Raw genomic sequence first — 22,883 nt, forward strand, 5'->3', positions numbered from 1 at the left:
GACTATCACATTAAGAACTTCTGTAGTCGCCTTTCTCATACTTTCTTCTGAAGACTAATTTTTGGGCTTTGCTTCTTTGTCTATAAAAACCTGAAGATTAAGTCTCATGGGAGAAAATTAAGAACAGAAGTTGTCCTCGTTCCAAACAATCTTACAGTCGTGCCGTCCAGTTTTCCTTCAGTGGATGTAGATGAACATGTACAAATCAGAGCGTGAAGTGGAATGAACCTGCATCTTAAATGCAATAAAGTTACAGAAGACTGGATGATTTTAAAATGCTTCATTATTCATATTCGATGCTTCCTCTGTACTTCTGTGTACCATCTGGTCTTGATGGTTGAAGTGCCAAAATACCATAAGGAAAGTTGTTTTTGTGGTATTTCCAGTCCAACCAGAATCAGAAAGTACCAGAAATTTTTTTGAGAAAAGCTGTTTCATAAGATATGGAGCTTCATTTCTTGAATCAAAGAATTTAGGGAGAAAAGTATCTGCAATTAAGCTAGTGTCCAAATTTAAATACTGAACAAAGACAGTGTTCTGGGTTTTGGATTTACAAGATATATTGCACACACACACACAATATAGCCTACTAATTCCTTATTACTTTTTAAACTATAGTTCCCATCCTATTCATTGATCTGCTTATCCTTATTCTGTTTATGCATTGATTTCTTTTTTGAGGAGAATATTTATGAATGACAAAGTTGTGAAATTCTCAATGAGAATGTTTGTGAAGAAGAAACATTATTCAGATCCATTGAATGGATGCACAAAATTTAAAAACCTTTGCAGTGTATGTGTAATACATACAAAAATCACCTGATATAGTCCTGTTTAAGAGTTTTTTGATGTCCAAAAAATACTTTTACATGCCTTTCTACTTAATATGGGATATCACAGCTTGTCAAATACAAAGAATCTTGAATCTTAAAAGACTCAGTCTGTGCTGTAAACTTACTGTCCAGAAGGTTTAGAGTGGGCTGTTAAACTTGGCAAGATTTCTACTTCCATTCACTACCCAAATCTTCTGAGATTTATTTAATACTGAGTTTTATTCTGCTTCATTGAGTTCAATTTGAAAAAAAGAAAAAAACAATACGTGGGTGAGAAGTTTCAGTGATGAGTACTATTTCATGACAATTAGTACGTTTAGGAGAACAACTTAATAGACATATTTTCTGTGAGAAGAAATGTCCTCTAATGCAAAGAACAAAGAGCTTAAGCTTTCAAATCAGACAGACGTAGATGCAAATCCTGGTTCTACACCTGTCAGTTGTATGATCTACGACCAGTTACTAACTGCTCTGATCTTAAGTATCCTCATCTAAAAATATAAAAGCAATTAGTATAGTAGGTTGAAAGGATCAATGAGCTATTGAATATAAAGTCTTGGAGGAAAGCAGGTGCTTGGTCTTCTCCTCACCAACTCTAGCTTTATCTGGGGCACAGACAGTGATAGACAGCTGCAGGGCAGATGCTGAAAACATTGGCAATTACAAAAGCACATTGTAATTTTTACTTAAGTTCTTTTTTTGCCCATTGAAAAAGAAACGATAACTCTGGGATGAAGCTTACATAATCTTGAGAGGTTATGGTGACTTTCTCCCTTAGGAATATTACCTACTCAGTTCCCATAGGCAATGTTTTAAAATCTTTTATTGCATGAAATTGTAATTCCTCCAGTGGGACATGACCTAACCTGGAAGGTATCTCTAGTCATCTACTAAACGTCTTATGTGGGCATGGCTGGATCACTCACTATGACCTCGACCTAATCTTAAATAGAAGCTTCTCTCTAAAACAACCAAAGAAAGCCAACACAATTCAGGTTAATATTTTAACTAAACAAAACAAAGTTCCTCTCTTTGAATTTGAGAGTTGTGTTACCTGTATCTGGTATATGCCTTATAACTTAGTCTGTTAGAATATTAAATCTGTTGCTAAGACCAAAAATTCCAGCTAGTTACCTTTCTTTGGGATAACAAGTGTTTCATAAAAAGGTGAACTTCATGGTTTTTTGGGGAGGAATAACATTGACATACTCAGGGTCTAGTCCTTAAATCTAAAGCCCAAAGTGGGATCGAATATTTCTTATTGTCCTGCTGCTAATTCCTTTCCTTTATATGATTTGAGTTTTCTATTCTCTGTAAACTAATCATGTTTCCTTGAAACTGTTTTTCTTTATCCACATAACTCATGTAGAGCAGCAATTAAGGTGTCATCGCATGAAGGCACCAAAGAAATGCAAAAATTTGCCTTTTGGAGAACTTTGCCTGAACCTTCCTCCTTCAGCATTGTGCAGACAGAGGAAGGATGTGCAGCAGCTGGCAGTTGCTTCCTTAACTCCTGTCTTTCAGGCCTGGGGATCATTGCCTAAGTAAAACTAATGTGTGTTTGTGTGTGTGTGTGTGTGTGTTTGAATGATAAAATATATATATTCTGTTCCTCTGCCTTGAGCTTTGAGACACTGTCTTATTAGGAATGCAATCTGTCAAGAAAAGTGCCGTGCATCTAAAGAGAACTCCATTGTCTCTGTTTTATGTTACATTACTTTTATTAGATGGTGACATTCCCGAGACAGCACCTGCTGTGTGGCTTTGGGCGGCTGGCCAGAAATGAAAGAGAAAAGAAATGTGTGGTTTAAATCTGAGTGACACAGCCCTGTAGTGCTGTAACAAATACAAGGGACTGAACAGTTGGGAAGTTTGAGGGAATCTCAATGTGTAGACATTTGAGTTCAGCAGGTCTGGGAGTGCCCCGGTCATTGTCACAAATTTATGAACATGTAGATTGTAGAAATGGCTTTCATTTATTTTTCTAGATGAATGCATTGAACATAACAATATATTATCCCCCGTTCTTCTAGAGAGATGTCCTTTTGGAAGTTTGGGGGAGCTCTCTGGTGGCGTAATAGATAAGGTACTTGACTGCTAACCAGAATGTCAGTGGTTCAAACCCACCAGGTGCTCCTCAGAAGATTTACAGTCTCAGAAACCCAATGAGGGTCGCTATGATTTGGAGTGAACTCAGTGGCAGTGAGTTTGGTTTTGGTTTTTCTGGTAGCTGTGGCTTCAAGTATAGATTCTAACCAGGACAAAGTGAGTACTAAAGTGTTGGCATTGGTGAATCTTTACCTTTGAGTAAAACAGTTAAAGCATAAAAGGAGAAAAAAATATAATACTTGCATACATTTTTATATATGTGTGTGTGTGTGTATATATATATATATATATAATTTTTCTCCATATAGATATCATTTTTCTACACACAAACACACATATGTATATGTGTGTATATTATATATATATAATGTTTATTGATGGTCTAGTATGAATTTTTCCTCTAGAGAAATATTTTTACTTCTTTTAATCTTCTCCATCAGTTTTTGTTGCATATGATGCAGGATACACAGGAACTAAATCTCGTACATGTATAGTCATTTTTGAGATGGCCAGATGGTCAAACCCCATAAGTTTAGCTCACCACTCCCTTTAGACTCTTCAGTAGCCACATGGTGAAAAAACAAAGATGAGCCAGAAAACAATCCAATGATGATAGCAGTGCTTCAAATTGTGAACTACTATTTCTTGATAAATAATTAAACTTCAGAGAAATAGTAACTGGGAGTAAGTGATGTCTATTAAAAGGAAAAGAAAAAAAAAACTACAGAAACTACATACATAATATGTAATGTTCTTTTTGATTAAAGTAAGGCTTCATTCCATGGGGTGACAATTATTCAGAAACATGACACTAAGTTGTTCTATTCTTTCAAACTAATTAATGGTTCACTGCTGTTGATTTTCTGGTTAAAGCTTAAGTAAGAAGGCTTCTTGGCCTTTTCTCCATATATCTGATGACCTTAGAAAGTGATGACTTTATAGGATTTGACCACATGGTTCATGCCACTGGGAGGTAAGTGCAGAGTTCTCAAAAATCCCAGTGGGGGAGAAGAAAACACTATTTTTCAAAAGAGTTACTGGGTCCTTATTGAACAGAGTTCCATAACGTTTCTCCTCCAACTCAAATGAAAAGTCAAGTTCTTTAATGCAAATTCGTGAATATGTTCCAGCACGTGTCAAAGTTGTGTGTGTGTGTGTGTGTGTGTGTGTGTGTTATTTTATGTAAGGATGGAGACTATGTAATTTGAACATGTGAACCTCATTACATTCTGCTTTGCATGCTTTACCCTCTCTTCTCAATAGGTCAGGACGTAGGTTAAGATAAAAGCAGGATTTCATGTCATGCATGTAGAATTCTGAGCACAGTAAATGCTGGTTTTCCATTTCTTCTGGGAATTCCTGTCAATCTGATGGGCTTGTTTATGGAGGTAAATCAGAGTCTTAAAAGCCTGCATATGCTTCAGTGAAATGTGGAGTGCTTCCGAACCTTAGAATCAATTCCATCGATTAAATTATAGGACATAAGTGAAGACTAATGGTTTCTTATGTTCATTAACTTATAATTTACATAAGACAGAGATGTTAATATGGTCCCAGAGTCATTGTGGAAAACTATTTTAGCTGAGCTGGAGAAAATGGGACTTCCGTTTTCACGTGCAATGGATCGATATTCCAAAAATTAAAATATATGAACTTCAGTTTAAGTCCCATGATTTTCTGTCATTTTTGTTGCTTGAAAAAAAAAAAAAAAAGGCAAATGCTGTGTTGAGTAAGTATAACCTCTTTATCAGCCGCTCAATTGCTTTTACAGGCAATATGGTTTTTCTCTTAAGTTTGACTGTTGATGTTTTTATTGTTCTAGTTATTGTTATGTGCCGTTGAGTCAGACTCGACTCATAGCCACCCTTCCTTGGGTTTCTGAGGCAGTATCACTATGGAAGTAGATTGCCCAATCTCTCTTCCAAGGAGTGGCTGGTGGGTTTGAACTGCCAGCCTTCTGGTTAGCAGTCAAGTTTTACTAGAAGTTGAAAAAGAAAAAAAAATACTATCTGTTTGGATTTTCTTAATTGCAGAAAAGTCAGCTAGCCAAAATCACAATTAAGATAAAGGGTAACTTTGAAATATTTTCAATTTGAATTACATTAACACGATGATAAATATTTTCTTTTTTCGTTGAATTATTGGTTACTTTGTTTCTAATTTCTTGACCTTTGTTGAATTCCAGCAATGATATAAATGTGATGTATAATTAGAAATGGTACTTTTTGAGTAACAGCCACATCTCACGGACATACATTGGCATGGGACATAAAAGAATCTCCAATAATTTCTTATTCGAATCCTGGCTCCAATTTTCTTCTGCCATTTGAATATTCGGCTTGCTTCTTTGGGAATTAAGAAATGAATTAATCCTATTCTCACAGTCAGTCTTTATTTCAGTCTAGATGGTTGCCTAGTGATCATGTTCCTTTGTTCATTCAATATTTCTATTTTATTTTTTGTTGTTGTTGTTGAAGTGGACCTATAGTAGTGCATGATCTGAGGAAGAGTTTGTCTTTGGAATAGTTTTATACATATTCAGAGGGGTTTTTAAACAAATTTGAATTCAAAATAAAATTCTCCCTTTATTTGTGATATTGGTTTCTTAACTATTCTGAGACTCAGCATTCACGTCTGAAGAATAGGAACAATATATCTTGCATCATGTTATTTTGGGGGTATGGAGGGGATAATGTAAGTTATTGGTAAATCAGCAAGTTCAGTGACTGATATTGAGTAGGTCCTGAATACATAATGGACTCATTTCTTGGCCTACACACACTGACCTCATCTCTGAACTGTCCTCACCCAGGTATTATCCCCATGCATGGGAAGGTAAGTACTTTTCTATCTCAGTATACCTCTGTGTATGTTCTATAATTACATAGAGCGAAGTTTGGCTGCATGAGACACAGTGCTATTCACAAGAACTACAACACATAGTGACATATAAATTCTCACTAAAAACTCACTGCTTTCAAATCGGTTCTGACTCATAGTCACCCCTCCTTGGGTTTCCAAGGTGATATCTCTATGGAAGTAGATTGCCCAGTCTTCCTTCTGAGGAGAGGTTGATGGGTTTGAACCATTAGCCTTCTGGTTATCAGTCAAATGTTTTAGGTATTACGCCACGAGAGCTCCCAACGTATAAATTAGGGAACTAAAAATGAGCCCGTGTATAAAATGTAGGCTGGAAGTGGAATAGCATTTCCTAGAGGCATTCAGTTAATCACAAAAGAGAAAGAAATTAAAATAAAACAACAACAACAGCAAAATATATGCCTTTTTAGTGTCTCAAGTACTATATTATTTCCCTTTTAAGTAAAATAGGAATTCACATTTTAGATATGCCATGTGGTTAAAGCATTGTGCTGCTAGCCAAAATGTGGGGAGTTTGAACTTATCAGCCACTGTGCAGGAGAAAGATGAGGCAGTCTGCTTCTGTAAATATTTAAAGCCTTGGAAACCCTGTGAGGCAGTTCTATTCTATAGGATAGCTATGAGTTGGAATCAACATGATGGCAGTGGGCTTTTTTTTGGGGGGGGGGGGGTTGTGATAAATAGAGCAACCCAGTTCTCGACTTGTGCTTAATCATCTCTTCCATTGTAGTATCAGTATACAGAAAACAATGTATGTTCATATTTTTGAATATTTACTTCATTCTTCTTTGCCATCTCTCACACAGTTGCTTTGATAGATTATAATCAAGTTACTTAGAAGCATTTGAGTTCATCAGTTAGAAACACAAAGTTGTTATTATGAAAATAAACCTCATGTCAAATATAAGAAAAAATATCTCAACTTTTTTCACTATATTTCTCATATGCATGACCAAAATTTATCTGAGCGGTCACTTCTACAAGTTTTCAATCCATTTTGTCACATAAGGAAACCCTGTTTGGACTTGTCTCTACTGAAGTGAGGGATATCTCCAGAACTCAGGAGATTAGGGAAATTACTTGAAGGAAGGATTAATGATTTGGATATTTAGAATGAGTTGATGTTGAGAAACAAAGGGAAGAAATACCCAGAGAACAGAGAAGCCTGGATGAAGTGAAGATGGTATCTGTTATAGATATTCTTCATGGGTATGACCAGGCAAAGAGAGCCAAGGACAGTGGTTTGAGAAAGAGAAGGCTTCTGACTGCCTACAATGATTTTACTGCTGCTGCTGCTGCTATTTCAATGACCACAACTTCAGCTTCTCTTCTTCTCACTTATTAGGTGGCACAATGGATAAGCGCTCAGCTAACTGGAAACTTACTAAAAGGTTGGCGATCTGAAACCACCAAAGACTCTATGGGGGAAAAGACCTGGATCTCTGTTCTTGTAAAGATTACAGCCTAGGACACCTTATGGGGCAGTTCTACTTGGTCCTATAGGGTAGCTATGAGTCTGAATCAACTTGATTGCAGACAACAACGTTTAAGATGCTTTGCTAAGTGCTTTTACTGCATATTATCATTTAACCCTCTGAATTAATCCCTGGAAAAGGTATTAGCATCCTAATTTTCTAGAGGAAGAAATACAGAAGTAAAGTAATTGTCCAAGATCATATGGATATTTGTACAGAGATTATTCTGACTATTTTGTGGTTGTTTTGACCTCAGAAACTGACAGATGGAGGGAAGGATGGAGGCCAGAGAAACAAAGGGGAGATAGAGATGGAGATAAGAGAGAGAGGAAAAAAAAGGGAGGGGGGAGAGAAAAAGAGAATGTGTTAGAGACACAGAGTGAAGGAGAGAATGCACAAGAGAATATGTTAGGGAAAGTCACAAGTTGGGATTTTAGGATTAGGAGCAGAAAATCTAAAACAATAATTGCTTAATAGTAAAAAGGATCATTCACTTGAATAGAAGTTAACTATACATGGAGATAGGCAGTTCTCAGTCTCAAGCACCTAGATCGTATCTATTGTTTTAGTCATTTTATTTGGTATGAGATTTTTATCATTGGCTTTTGATCTGAGCTGAATAAATTAAATAAATAAGTTCTCAAGGGAAAACAAGTTTGCAAAAGAAAGGAAACAAATTTGTAGTACATTACTTGGCTTAGTGGTGAACAATGCTTGCATAGATATACTACAAACAATGACTATTGACTTAACCCTAAATTGTGATTTAAACACTGGGTGGTTAAAAAGAAGTGTCTGTGTCTGTGTTTGTATAAGATGGTGTTTTAAAAGTAGCAATATCTCCAACCAATATAGAGAAAGAAATAAAAAAAATAAATAAGTACAGCAGTGTATGCATAAACCAAACCCACTGCCTGCAGTATATTCTGACTAGTGGCTCTTTAGGACAACGTACAATGGCCCATCACCCACTCACTCACTGCCTTTGAGTCCATTCAGACTCATAGCAACCCCCATTGGGTTTCAGGGGCTGTAAATCTTCACAGAAGTACACTGCCCCATCTTTTCCCTGTGGAGCAGCTTGTGAGTTTGAACCGCTGACCTTCTGATTAGCAGCTAAATGCCTTGTCCACTAAGCCACCAGAGTTCCCTCAGTTGCCCATAGGGTTTCCAAGTCTGTGAATCTTTACAGAAGCAGACTACCTTATCCTTCTCCCCTATAGCAGCTGATGAGTTTGACCTTCTGGTTAGCAGCCAAATGCCTTAATCACTGCTCTATTAGTGCTCCTATTGTAAGCCACTCCTCGGAAGGAAGGTTGGGCAATCCTACTTCCGTAGTGATACTGCCTCGGAAACCCAAGGAGGGGTCGCTATGAGTCGGGGCCGACTCGACGGCACATAACAACAACAACAACAGTGTAAGCATAGTATTTAGAAATATAAAAGTAACTATCAGATGTGGTTAAAGCATTGAGCTGCAGGCAGTTTGAACCAACCAGCTGCTCAGTAGGAGAAAGCTGAGACAGTCTGCTTTCCTAAAAATGTACAGCCTTAGAAACTGTATAAGACAGCTCTACTCCATTTTATGGGGTCCCTATGAGTTGGAATCAACTCGATGGCAGTGGGTTTGGTTTGGTTTTTGGTACTAGATGAAACATCTGTAAGAGTTGAAAGTAGATGCCTCTGTGAATTAGGACTGGAATAAGGGTTTAGGCAAAGCAATGTCTCAGGTTTTTTTATTTTTTATTTTCGTTTTACTGACAATTTAATGGCTACAAATTTGACAAAGTTTAATCTACATTATTATAATTTTCTAAACCACCAAGTCTAGGCTATCAACAAAACAATAAATCCAGCATTGGTTTGTCATGTTTGCTGATGACTTCTGTGTTGTAAATACTTCCACTCCACCATGGCCAATTTCAAGTTACTAATGAAGTCTTACATGCATCTGTCAGTTTGTTGTACTATCGTGGCTTGTATATTGCAATGATGGTGAAAGCTATGCCACCAGTATTCAAACACTAGCCAGGTCATTCACAGTGGGCAGTTTTCAGTGGAGCTTTCAGACGAAGACAAAGTCTAAAAAAAAATTGACATGGTGATTTACGTCTGGAAATTGATCAATGAAAATCTCATGGATCACTCCAGAATATTGTCCAGATTAGCACTGAAAGACGAGCTCCCTAAATTGGAAGGCATTCAAAATACACAGTGGCCCAGAAACGGACTCAAGCATAGATTATGAAAATGGCATAAGAGCAGGCAACAATTCATTCTATTTAACGTGGATCACCACGACTCAGAGGCATCTGTGTTGATGACAACTAACAACAACAGGAAGTCACTGAAGGTGGAATTTGAGAAGAAATGTATAGTAGCATATTCTTACACAATATTTCTACCATACAGATATAATAGGTGCAAAAAACCTCAAGAGCACGGATAATAATAAAATGAAGTAAGCAATTTGGAAGCGATGGGCATTAAGGATTTTTTTTTAATTTTAATTTTATTGTATTTTATTTAATAGTAACTTTATATAATTTGATTTTGAATAACTACTGTGTTTAACAACTGGCTCACAGAATTCCTGAAAATTTAGTAATTGTTTCTCATGAGGTCATAAGGCTGGTGCCAGCACCACCCCCCCACCCCCCCGATTGTCTGGTGAGTCAATTACACTTCCTGGAGAATATGAAACCTCAAGTGAGTCTTCACAGGTGAGTAGGAATCACCTGCCAAAAGGGCTTGGGCATGAAAAGCTGTCTTATGAAACCCCATAGATCTTTGAATCTTTAAGCCACAATTGACTACTCAGTTATATACTTTCTTAGATGGTGAGTGTCTTCATTTTCTTTGTCAACTGTACTGAAAGATCTTGATGGTAAGAACCAAGCTATTTAGTTAGTCACAGCCATCATTCATGAAACATATCTTTTCATGATATTGAGTAGCACTTTAGAAATACAGAGAAGAATAACCAAAAGTCATAAGCCCTATTGGGCTTCTTAGAAACTATTTCATGCCTAGTTTAACAAAGAATCTTAATAAACAAAGTGCCAGAAGCAGGTGGAAAACAAACAAACAAAACAGCAGTTAGATTTAAAAAAAATGAAAACTTTCTAGATTATTACTTTTTAAACAAATCAGATAGCTTTTGAATTATTTCGAGATAGAAAAAGTGTGTCTTATGGAGTTGTGTATGTGTGTGGTTGCAGAGTGGTGAGAAGTATGTGGATGGAGAAAGGGGAAGATCTAGATGACCTTCACAAATGTGAAAGCCAAATTGAAGAAGTATTGAGTTTCTTTAAACACATAGCTGGTTTGGAGAAAGGTTGATCTAGAACTTAGATCTGCTGACTTTCTCAGTAATGCTAGTTTTACATCAGATTGCATCTTTAAAATTTATAGATTCCCATTAAACTTTTTATGAGCAATGTATCTAGAAAATAGTTATAAAATGTATCACTTGGTCTTATGCTTTAAATATGATTATTTCTGTAATATTAAATGATTAGAGACACATAGAAACATATGAGACCTCATAAGTTTTCATTACCTCTCTTAAAGCAAATATATTCTCTGTCAGAATATCCATCCTTTTTTTCTTTGTATTGTTTTCTTTCTCATAATCATCTTCACTTGATAACCTGTTTCTTAATTGAATACATAATACATTCCCAATTTGAAGACATTTATACCTTTGGTTTATCATTATACTCATTATTATTATTTTATTGAGACAATATATTGCATTTGCTGTGGTTGTCCCTATAGTGTTGTTGTTGGTGGGTGTTTTTGAGTTGACTCTGCCTCATAGTGAGCCTGTGTACAACAGAATGAAACATTGTCTGGTCCTGCATCATACTAACATGCTTGAGCCCATTGTCTCAGCCACTGTGCTAATCATCTCATTGAGAGTCTTCCCCTTTTTGGCTGACCCTCTACTTTACCAAGCATCATGTCTCTCTGCAACGACTGGTCCATACTTATAACATGTTCAAAGTACGTGAGACAAAGTCTCATCATCCTTGCTCTAAGAAGCATTCTGGCTGTACTTCTTCCAAGACTGATTTGTTCATTCTTACAGGCCATGGTATATTCATTATTTTTCATGCACAACATAATTCAAAAGCATCAATTCTTCTTCGGTCTTTCTTATTCATTGCCCATCTTTTGCATGCATATGAGATTATTGAAAATACTTTGGCATACTGTCTTGGCATGGGTTGGTAACTTGAAATTTACCCAAGACACTGTGAGACTGAAGGACACAGGCAACTCCATAGGTGGCAGCAAGAAATTTATTAGGGGACTTACACATGAGGTGTGTCCTGAGAGGCAACAGGCAATTCTTCATGCCTCCCCAGTGGGAAGCAGTGGGTTTATGGCTTTGGTGGACCACGGTGGCTCTATTTCAGGACTTCTGACCTTGAAGGCTACCCCAGCAGATGCTACAGAAGAGTGATGTAGGAAGCAGATGGGGGTAATGAAAAAGCAACAATAACTATATTCAGTCTCACAGACCTGTTTCCCTTTCAGTCCACCACTTGAGGCCAGTTCTTACAGGCAAATCCCTACCCTTCAGCAAGGTCCCTGGGGGTCCTGAGGTGGATGTTACAACAATATAGGTAGGAACAAACAATGTTGCTGTAGTTGGAGTCACCAATCACAGCAACAATGTAGACAAACACAGCAGACAACCTTATACTCAGGAAAAAAACAAGACCCAGTTAAAAACCTTAACAACCAGAGGGGGGGAAAAAAAAAACAAAAAACACCAGGTAACCATAGCAGACCAGCTGTGTGTCCAGGACCTCTATCTGTTCCTTCACATGACTTAATTAATCAGTAATGTTCCTGTGGTTGTCTGTTATATAGGTAGAACATTAAGTCTTTGCTGTGGCACATGTCCCACCTTGAGTGGTGGTTGGAATGTCCAGAGTCATTTGGTTCTGAAGGACTACCTTCCTCATCTGGGTGGTTTTGGCAGTTAATGGTCACAAACTTTCTCTGCTATCATTCAGGTCCTGTTTAGTAAAATTGGTTAAAACATCAGTTTGTCCCTTTTCTTCTAAGGAGTCAAGGGAAGGAGCAAAAACATTTAAAAGTAAGCATAGCAATGGAAAACATGGCACTTGGTCCACCTGGCTTTTAACCATGGGATAATTCAGAGGTTTCAGTATAGATTCCCTAATGGTTACTGCAGCATATGGCAACTCCAAGTTATAGCACCCATCCAGTCACATGGTAACCAGAGCACAAATAGTGGCCACATAACCATCAAGTGCCATAAGGAGTAAGGTCCACTCCGCATTTCTGCAACCATCCTGTGCTATCAACCACTGAGAAAGGGACAGAGGAGTTCAATCTACTATTCAGAGGGCGATTGGGAGAGAGACATGGGAACTCATGGTGTTTTACTCAGCTCAAAACAGATAGAGGTGGTTTCCCCAGCACCCCCTTTCTGAGCACCAACCAACCTAAACCACCCAAGAAATGATAAACACCCAGGAAGTGTTGTGGTTTCTTATGAAAATGATGGTTTCCATAACAGTGAGGCTGGAGGCTGTGCCAGCAGGGGTGCCCATGGTGGACTGGTTTTGGTGGAACTTCAGACTGAAACAGACTCAGAAGAAGGAAGAAGCCGTCCACTTCTCAAAGAACTGGCCAGTGAAAACATTATGAATAATAGTGAAACATTGTCTGATATATTACTGGAAAATTTTATGAAAAGCATTGAAACATTGTTCAATACAGTACCAGAAAATGAGCCCCTCAATCATCTTGAGGTCAGAAGGCACTCAAAATATGACTGGGAAAGAACTGCCTCATCAGAGTGGAGTCTACCTTAATGATAAGGATAGAGTAGAGCTTTCACGGCCTCCATTTGCTGAAGTGGCATGACTCAATAAGAGAAGAAACAGCTATCCACTGATGATCAGAACATGGAATGGACAAAGTATGTATCTAGAAAAATTGGAAGTTGTCAAAAATGAAATGGAACTCATAAAGATTGATATCCTAGGCATTAGTGAGCTGAAATGGACAGGTTTGGGACATTTGAATCAGAAGACCATGTGATTTACTATGCCGTAAATGACAAAGTGAAGAGGAATGCATGGCATTCATCACCACAAGGAGTGTTTCAAGGTCTATCTTGAAGTACAGTGCTGTCAATGATAGAATAATATCCATACACCTACAAGGAAAGTCAGTTAATACGACTATTACTCAAATTATGCACCAACCACCAAAGCCAAAGATAAGGAGATTGAAGATTTTTACCAAATTCTGCAGTCCGAAATTGACTGAACATGCAATCAAGATGTGCTGATTATCTCTGGTGACTGGAATGCAAAAGTTGGAAACAAAGAAGAATCACCAGTAGTTGGAAAAAAAATTGGCCTTGGAGATAAAAAATAATACTGGAGATTGCGTGATAGAATTTTGTTAAGACCAATGACTTACTCATTGCAAATACTTTTTATCAACACAAATAGTGGCTATACATGTGGATTTCACCAGATGGAGTACACAGGAATCAGACTGACTATATCTGTGAGAAGAGGTGATGGAGAAGCTAGCTCAGTATCTTCAGCCCAAACAAGGGCAGGAGCTGATTGTGGAACAGACCATCCACTGCTCATTTGTAAGTTCAACTTGAAGCTGAATACAATTAAAGTAAGTCCATGAAAACCAAAATATGACCTTGATTCTATCCCTCCTGAATTTAGAGACCATTAAAATAATAGATTTGATGCACTGAACACTAATGACCGAAAACCAGAGGAATTGTGGGATGACATCAAGAACATCATCCATGAAGAAAGCAAAAGGTCATTGAAAAGACAGGAAAGGAAGAAAAGACCAAAATGGATGTCAGAAGAGACTCTGAAACTTGCCCTTGAACAGAGAGTAGGTAAAGCAAATGAAGAAATGACAGATAAATGAGCTAAACAGAAGATTTCAAAGAGCAGCTCAAGAAGACAAAGTAAGTTATAACGAAACGTGCAAAGACATGGAGTTAGAAAACCAAAAAGGAAGAACATGCTTGACATTTCTCAAGCTGAAAGAACTGAAGAGGAAATTCAAGCCATGAGTTGAAATACTGAAAAACTCTATGGGCAATACATTGAATGATGCAGGAAACATCAAAAGAAGATAGAAGGAATACTGTGGTAGTTAAGTTTGTGTGTCAACTTCCTGGCCTTGGTTGAGTGGCTGGGCAGCTGGGTGTAGTATTCCCCATGATGAGACTGGTAATCAACTCCATGGTGGAATCTACTGTGAGCAGCTGAGTATGTGCCCGAGGCATGTGGTCTTTTTCCTGTTTATAAGAAGAAGCCTTGGGGAATGGTCTCCAGCATATGGCACACTTGGACCCTGCATGTAGCCATGTCATTGTTCAGCAGCCTCCCATGCTCTGCCAACCTTGGGACTTAAATTAATGGCCTGCCATGTGGTTTGATAACATCAAGACTATGACATTTTATTTGTCGTTCTTGGGCTTGTTAGCCTCAGCAGCCAGTAGTTGCCTGAGTGAAGAGATGTCTCTAGCTTCAGTGGACTGGAAGCAGGAGGCAGAGCTGAAGTTCAAGCTTGAGGGGCTTTCACCCAGCCCCTAGAAACTGGCACTTTGAAGTTGGACTTCTAGCTTCCTGAACTGTAAGAGAATAAACTCCTGTTTGCTAAGGCCATCCCATTGGTGGTATATTCCTGTCAGAGTAGCACTAGGTAAGCAGAACAAATACACAGAGTCACTGTACCAAAAAGAATTGGTTGACGTTCATCTATTTCAGGAGGTGGCATATGATCAAGAACCAGTGGTGCTGAAGGAAGAGGTCAAAGCCACACTGAGGGAAGTGGTGAAAAACAAGGTTCCAGGAATTGACAGGATACCCATAGAGATGTTTCAACAAACAGATAACACACTAAAGACACTCACTCAGCTATGCCAAGAGATTTGGAAGACAATGACCTGGCCAACTGACTTGAAAATATCCATATTTGTACCCATTCCAAAGAAGGGTAATCTTACAGAATGTAGAAGTTATTGAACAATTATCATTAATGTTGCACACAAGTAAAATCTTACTGAAGGTAATTGAAAAATGATTGCAGCAATATATTGACAGAGAACATCGAGAAATGAAAGCTGGGTTCAGAAGAGGACATGGAACAAGGGATATCATTGCTAATGTCAGATGGATCTTGGCTCAAAGCAAAGAATACCAGAAAGATGTTTACTTGTGTATTATTGATTATGCAAAGGCATTCATACAGTAGAACGATGTCAAGAAGGGAGTGTGTCAGGGTTATATCTTTTCACCATACTTGTTCAATCTGTATGCTGAACAAATAATCCAAGAAGCTGGACAAATTGGAGGAAGATTCCTTAACAATCTACATTATGCAGGTGACACAACATTGCTTGCTGAAAGTGAGGATGATTTGAAGCACTTTCTAATGAAGGCTGAGGACTAGAGTCTGCAGTACGGATTACATCTCAATATAAAGAAAACAAAAATCCTCACAACAGGACCAATAAACTACATCATGATAAATGGAGAAAAGATGGAAGTTGTCAAGGACTTCATATTACTTGGTTTTACAGTCAACACCAATGGAAGCAGCAGCCAAACTATCAGAAGTCATATAGCATTGGGCAAACCTGCTGCAAAGGACCTCTTTTCAGTGCTGAAGAGCAAAGATATTTCCTTGAAGACTATAGCGTGCTTGACACAAGCCATGGTATTTTCAGTTGCCTCAAGTGCATGTGAGAGCTGGACAATGAATAAGAAAGACCGAAGAAGAATCAATGCTTTTGAGTTGTGGTGTTGGTGAAGAATCCTGTAAATGCCATGGACTGCTAAAAGAACTAACAAATCTGTCCTGGAAGAATTGCAGCCATAATGTTCCTTGGAAGTGAGAATGGCCAGACTTCATCTCACCTACTTTGGTCATGTTGTAAGACGGGACCATTCCCTGGAGAAGGATATCATTCTTGGCAAAGTGGTGGGGCGACGAAAAAGGGGAAGGCCCTCAATAAGATGGATTGACACAGTGGCTGCAAGTATGGGCTCAGGTATGGCAAGGATTGTGGCACTGGCACAGGTCTGAGCAGTGTTTCGTTCTGCTGTGCATGAAGTCACTATGAGTAGGAGATGCCTCTATGGCACCTAACAACAACAACAACAACAGTCTGAGCCCCGGAAAAGGTAATGTTGGGCCCTCCCTCTCCTGTCATACTTTACTTAGTCACAGAGGCATGAATACTCCCCCATGTTTCCCATGACTACTCAATCGGTTCTGCCCAAAGGCTCTGCATTCCAAGGCATACCTTTAGCAAGTGAGAAGGGATGTTGTCCACCAGCAGCTACTTTTGTGGTAGACTTTGGTGAAGCTGTCAGGCTACTCTAAGAAGACATTTGCAGCCCCATTGGGAAGAAAGCAGAGAAGGACATACTTATGGTCCAGAAACAAGTATTTAGTATGTACCAAAATGGGTAAATCTTTCCCTTCTATTAGGATCACACTAGTGGCTTCCCTTCAAATGGTGAGAACAGTGGCTGCCTTAGGCATTTTCCCAGGATGATTGCACCATACATACTGCCCCAGAGAAATACCTGGAGGGGTTGTGAATAAAGTCACCAGTTTTGCTGTATGCCAGAAAAGGAGATTCCTTTCCATTCTTCATGCTATAGCCGTCATCCCAGTCCATGTGAAATGTGACTGTTGAGGTCCTGTCTGTAGTAGGATGGTGGGATCCCATGTTAGGCTTGTCATTTCCTCTGCCTTCAGAGGGATGAAGTAACCAATCTACCCTGGTGGAGTGACACACAATAAACCAAGGAGCGGCTCCACCAACCAGTGCCAGGTCCTGAGGTTTCCAGAGGACCATGCTGTTCTGCTCTGGAAGCAATCTTGGTGGACATGCCTCTGGAGCCCATGATGTCACTTGTATCCTTGTTGGATGGTCACTTGGGACTTGAATCTGGCATATAGGGCTAAAGCCCCAATGAGAACTGAATTTATCAACCATCAAACTGCAGGCCGCACTTTGGGCCACCCCATCATGCAAGCATTATCTGATAATCTATCTGCCAGTCTGTCACTGGTTATGTTCCCTTATGCATATTTCCAGGATGGTGGGGCAGATGCCTTGAATATTGACATGAACACACAGGACAATTTTATCCAGCAGCCACCAAATTACTGTACTCCACTGCTATGTTTGTCTCTGGCTGTTTTCCAACTGAGGGTACTACAGTGCCCACTTTTCTGGTGAATCCACTGGGAAGCCTCTCCTTCTGGATGCACCATCCTAATTTGTGCTATGGTGTCTGATTCTTGGTTCCCTGGTGGGGAAAGAGGTAAATGGGCTGTTACATGAAAAAGAGTTAGGCTAGCATTTGTGGGTTGGAAGTGAGCCCTGTTCTCTCACAGGACTTCTCCCATACGACCTTGCCCATTATCATTTGCTGCTCCTTATGCCATTGGTCAATGCACATAGTTAATGCACAGGCTACCACCAGCTATCTGTTCAGAGAGTAAAGGGCCTTGGCTCATGGGAAATTACCATCCATCCAGCCCTAAATTAGGCTCATTGATTGGTTTGCCCTGAGCTTGTTTACTGTGACTTCAGGCAACACACTGATATTACTCAACCAGATGACTCCTAATAATTTTACTGACATTCCTGGCTCCTGAACCTTTTGGGTGTTCACAGCCTATAGTCTCCCTGGTAGGTGAGTAATTGGATCATCTAGACAATCTTGTAACAGAGAAATATCTTTAGCAGTTTACATAATTCACCAATATAGTGAAACCAATGAACAGTAATGGAGAAAGGAAACAGTCAGGTCCCCAGCAATCATCACACATCTCTACTTAGGGTTTCTAACAGGAACTGTTCGAGATTGCAGCGTGTATGGGGGAATCATCTTGTTAAGTTCCCTATAGGCCAGATCACAATTCAGGACCTTTCTGGTTTCTACACAGGTCACACAGGGCTGTTAAAAGCACTGCGGGCTTCCCAGTTAACTATCTTTGATAATTCTAAAATGGTTTCACTGATTTTTTATGTCCTCTGCACAACTTACATTGTTTGATGTCACCACTTTTTGTGGTGGGAGCAGGGTCACTAGTCCACATGTTGCATTCTTCCTGAGAAGTGCTCTCACTATTTTACCTGTAGTTGGAATTCTCTCACACGCATAGTCGGGCATCAAAGTCAATCTCAGGAGGGCATCCACTCCTAGAATGTCAATTGCCAGGGTGTCAGGGGCTTGAAACCACTCAGGATTTCCAAAGATAAGAGTGCATTCTGCCCCTGTGTTAACCAGAGGTAGTACTGTAGATTGTTTATCTTTGACCAATGTCTCGTGAACTCTCCATGGGCCTCTCTAGTCCCCCTGAAGGGCTCTGACCTGCAGGTGACCTCGGTTCCCACCTCTGCTCCCTTGCAATCAGTGGGGTCCACCTGGAGGCATGGGCCATTTACTCACAGGGGGGCAGTAGGTGTCAGTTGTTGTTGTTGTTGTTAAGTGCTGTCGAGTCGGCCCTGACTCAGCGACCCCTCCTTAGGTTTCTGAGGCAGTATCACTACAGAAGTAGGATTGCCCAACCTTCCTTCCGAGGAGTGGCTGGTGGGTTTGAACCGCCAGCCGTCTGGTTAGCAGGAAAGAGTCTTAGCCACTATGCTACCAGAGCTCCCCCGTAGGTCTCAGAGGATGGTATTTTCACTCTGGCTTCAGATTATTTCAGCTTGTTTTTTTTTTTTTTTTTTTTTTCTGTTCTGCTGCCATCCAAGGCAACCACTAGGTCCACCCACGTATATTTTTGGATGACTTTTTTTTTTTTTTCTCTCTCTCTCTTTTTTTATGACTAACACACCTAGGCCTCTTAGTTTCTCTTATGTTAACTGTTTCAAGCTGCATGTAGACGCTGCCTGAGGGCAAAGCCACCTGTAAAATTTTTGCTTTCATTCCTGTAGAAAAAGAAATTCATTATTTAGTCACAGTATGGTAGGAATTGAATTCTTTTTTAATGACTTTTGTCACAGACACTGACATCGTTCTACTGTATGAGAAGGGGAGGAAAGAGTAACGGAAAGGGAAGAAAGTGAAAGGAACAAGCGGGCAACTTCCCCACGTACCACACAGGTGGGAACTTCCCTAGCCTGCCATCTTCTCCCACTTCTCGCTCTCCCACCTCCTTGCCCATTTTCCCTGCCATTGCAGCCTGAGCAAGAGGGAGGGACTAGGGCAACCAGCTGGGCCCTGGATGGTGCTCTTGCTTATGGAGGGGGTGTGGTGGCAGCGGCAGCAGCTGGCTGGAGGGTGTCTGAACTCCCTCATTTGTGCTCTGTGCTTTTAGCTCACTTTGTCCTCTTGGAGCCATTTCCTACTCCACTTGCATGTTTGCACACCTGCATGTGAGCTTCTCTAGCTGCTCACACACCTAGTGGAGGTGGCTATTCAGAACATCAGTCATGGCCACACATGACTGTCTCATTCCTTTACAATGGTAGCTCCTCTTACAGGGCTCTTATACATGCTTCAGTGGTTAATAGGGTTTTGGCGAGTACTGACCCACCCAGAGAGCAACCATCCCATGGCTGCCATCTTTCCCACATATGAAGGCATGTACTTTCCTACAACCATACTATGCCACTTGGAGTTTTAGGGAGTCCCCACACTCATGCCGTGGTCCACATGCATTAAGCGTATAGGCCATACCTCCAACGTAGAGTTTGCTGGTCAACCCAGGATTTCCCTCATGGTGCTTCACCCCACTCACTGTATGTTTGGTCTCTTCACTAGCTCACTAATTGTCCAGACAAGAACCAGAAACTTGAAATTTACCTAGGGTGTTATGAGACTAAAAAAGGTAGGTAACTCCATGGGTGAAGGCCAATAGTTTATAAGGGAAATTACATACCAAGCAGGTCTTGGGCAGCAGCGAGATTAGTTCCGTTTTCAGTGCCTTCAAGTGGGAGACGGGGATTTTTATGGATTTGATGAACAAGGATGGCTCTGTAGCAGACCTTTGGACCTCCAAGGTCACCCTAGCAATTGTTACATAAGAATTATTTAACAAGAAGAAGTGGACTATCAGAAAACAAGAATTACAATATTTGGCTTGGAAAAGCCTGTTTCTCCTTCATCCACCTTAGTCCTTGAGGCAATATCTTTGCTTTTGAACACTTTAAAGAGGTTTTTGGCAATAGATTTGCCCAATGCAATACATCCTTTGATCCCTTGACTGCTGTTTCTATGAATGTTGACTGTGAAACCAGGTAAAATAAAATCCTCAACAATTTCAATCTTTTCTCTATTTATCAAGATGTTGTTTTTGGTGCAGTTGTGAGGATTTTATTGTCTTTATGTTGAGATGGAATCCATAGTGAAGGCTGTATCTTGGATCCTTATCAGTAAGTACTTGAAGTCTTCTTCACTTTCAGCAAGCAGGGTTGTGTGTCATCTGCATATTGCAGGTTGTTAACCAGTCTTCCTCCAATCCTGACACCACATTGTTCTTCATATAGTCCAGATTCTCAGATCATTTTCTCAGAATACAGACAAAGTATGGTGAAAGGATACGACTGACACACAACTTTCCTGATTTAAAACCATCCTATCATTCCATACCCTCTTCTGAAGCCAGCTTGAATTCCAACCTAAGAGGCTCATCTTCCAGCACTATATCAGACAGTGTTCCTCTGCTGTTTATAAGGTTTTCACTGGACAATTTTTTTCAGAAGTAGGCCACCAGGTCCCTGTTATTCTGTGTCAGTCTGGAAGCTCTGCTGAAACCTGTCCACCATGGTTGACTCCGCTGGTTGGTATTTGAAGTACTGGTGGCATAGCTTCCAATATCACAAGAACACACAGCTATCATTGCATAACAAACTGATAGACAAGTGATGGTTTTACACTGCAGCTTTGTGTAAATAAACTACATGTATTCAAGGATCTACTTAAAAAGGAATACCTCCTCCTCCCCATAGCTTGTCTGAACAAAGCTCAATATGGATCTATGTGTATGAATGTTTATGTTTGTGTAAATTCTTATGTAACAGCTTTAAACTTAAAGGTGTTTTAAATGATATTAACAGTGATGAGTAATATCACTTTTCAATACACTGGTACAAATTTGACAGGCTTAGAAGGAAGATGAGGCAATCTACTTCCGTAGTGATACTGCCTCGGAAACCCAAGGAGGGGTTGCTATGAGTCGGGTCTGACTCGACGGCATATAACAACAACAACAGATCATTTTGTTAAAAATTGGCCCATTTGTGCCTTCCTGCATATATGAACCTGTACATATGGATATGTGTTTGCATAAGTATGAATACATGCACCTACACACACATAAACTCAAACATGTAGATTGTATGTGGTATAATTGATACAAACATTTAGGGGGCATTTTTTATTCTTTTAATCACTATCAGGTGATATGATCTGATATTTTTCAAACCCACTTTGTAAATCTTGACTTCTAAGTTGGCTCTGCAGAGATTTCTCTTCGTATGTTTCATTTTACCAGCTAATGGACCTACAGGAGAGTTGAATGCCTTCTGCTTTGTGGTTTGTTTTTCACATATTTCTGAGGCACCTTTTGAGCCCTCCGCATTCTGAGTGACCTACACACAAGCCCAGTGAATGTCCTGACACCCATTAGTGGAGTCTGCATAACAGAGTCAAATCTGAATGTCAAATGGTTTTCAGTCTGACCTCCAACCCCAACTCTCACAGTGCAGAAAGCCACAACTCTTATCTCCTCCACCTGCAGATTTTGATACCAGTTCTGAAATAAAGGAGACCTTGTAACAAGAATGACTCCTACTTCAAGCTAAGGTCTGTTTCTTTCTTTATATCCCTGGGATATAATTATCTCATGATAAGCACCTTTGTGTCTAATGACTTAATTAGGTAATCACATAAGTGTTGTACGTGATGTTTTGTGTGATGAAAACGTGTAATATGTAGTAAATCGTCAAAGTTCTTTATTGCTGGACAGGAAAGCACAGTTACCCTGACTAGGGAATTTAATTCTTCTCTCTACCAAGCCAATCTTTTTCTTGGAGTGAGGGGGGGAATACGACTCCTCATACTAAAATGGGGGAGGGCATAATGATGTTTTCCTGGGCCTTAACACTTTGTAATCTGCCTTACACACTTACTCTCAGTAAGTGTGTATCTCTTGAACGGATAATTGCTACTTTTTTCAAAACAAGTCCCATTACAGAAAGCAGCAGCAGCTGTTTGAGTACTGGCATTTCTTTCTTTCTTTTCCTTTACTAAAGTTAATGTGTATTGTAGGAATGTTTAGCAGGTAAAAAATGATATTTTCAGAACTGTAACATTTCCGTTCTGTTCTGACATTCAGAGGCACACACTTAACTAAAAGTGACTGGAGATGTTACTTTGTCAAAAGGCATTAAACAACTTGAAATGACTTTCTATACAAGAATAATATGACTTCTAATGAACCAACAGACCCATTGCTTTCTCTTTGTCTCCCTCAGTCGGTTATTTATGAAGAGTTTTGTTGTGTAGGTTGACAAATG

The sequence above is a fragment of the Orycteropus afer genome, unplaced genomic scaffold (genome assembly GCF_000298275.1).
Source record: "Orycteropus afer afer isolate SDZICR_OR568_19922 unplaced genomic scaffold, OryAfe1.0 scaffold00369, whole genome shotgun sequence".
Taxonomy (NCBI): domain Eukaryota; kingdom Metazoa; phylum Chordata; class Mammalia; order Tubulidentata; family Orycteropodidae; genus Orycteropus; species Orycteropus afer.